We start from the raw sequence: 306 nt of genomic DNA on the forward strand, positions 1-306 counted from the left end.
CAAGCTATCCAGCCTAGCTAATTTTGGCTAACACATGGTTAGCAAAACAGTGAAACTAAACTTGAAATCGATCAGACTTGACTTACCAGTGATGAAATGATTAGAGTAAACCCTGTATTGACAGCTGTCTGGATTCAGGTCTTGAAGGGCAAAAAAGTTTTTGCTTTTCTGACAGTTCTTCCATCTTAAAAATATTAATTTAGAGCCTTGATTGTGTGGGACCTAAAGATTAAAATGTCACTAAAAAAGTCAAATAGCATCTGTAGGTGAAAAGGAAGACTTGAAGAAATACAAATCACAGACCTC

Source organism: Oncorhynchus mykiss, chromosome 28 (genome assembly GCF_057628025.1).
Source record: "Oncorhynchus mykiss isolate SJ-2025 chromosome 28, ASM5762802v1, whole genome shotgun sequence".
Lineage (NCBI taxonomy): Eukaryota > Metazoa > Chordata > Actinopteri > Salmoniformes > Salmonidae > Oncorhynchus > Oncorhynchus mykiss.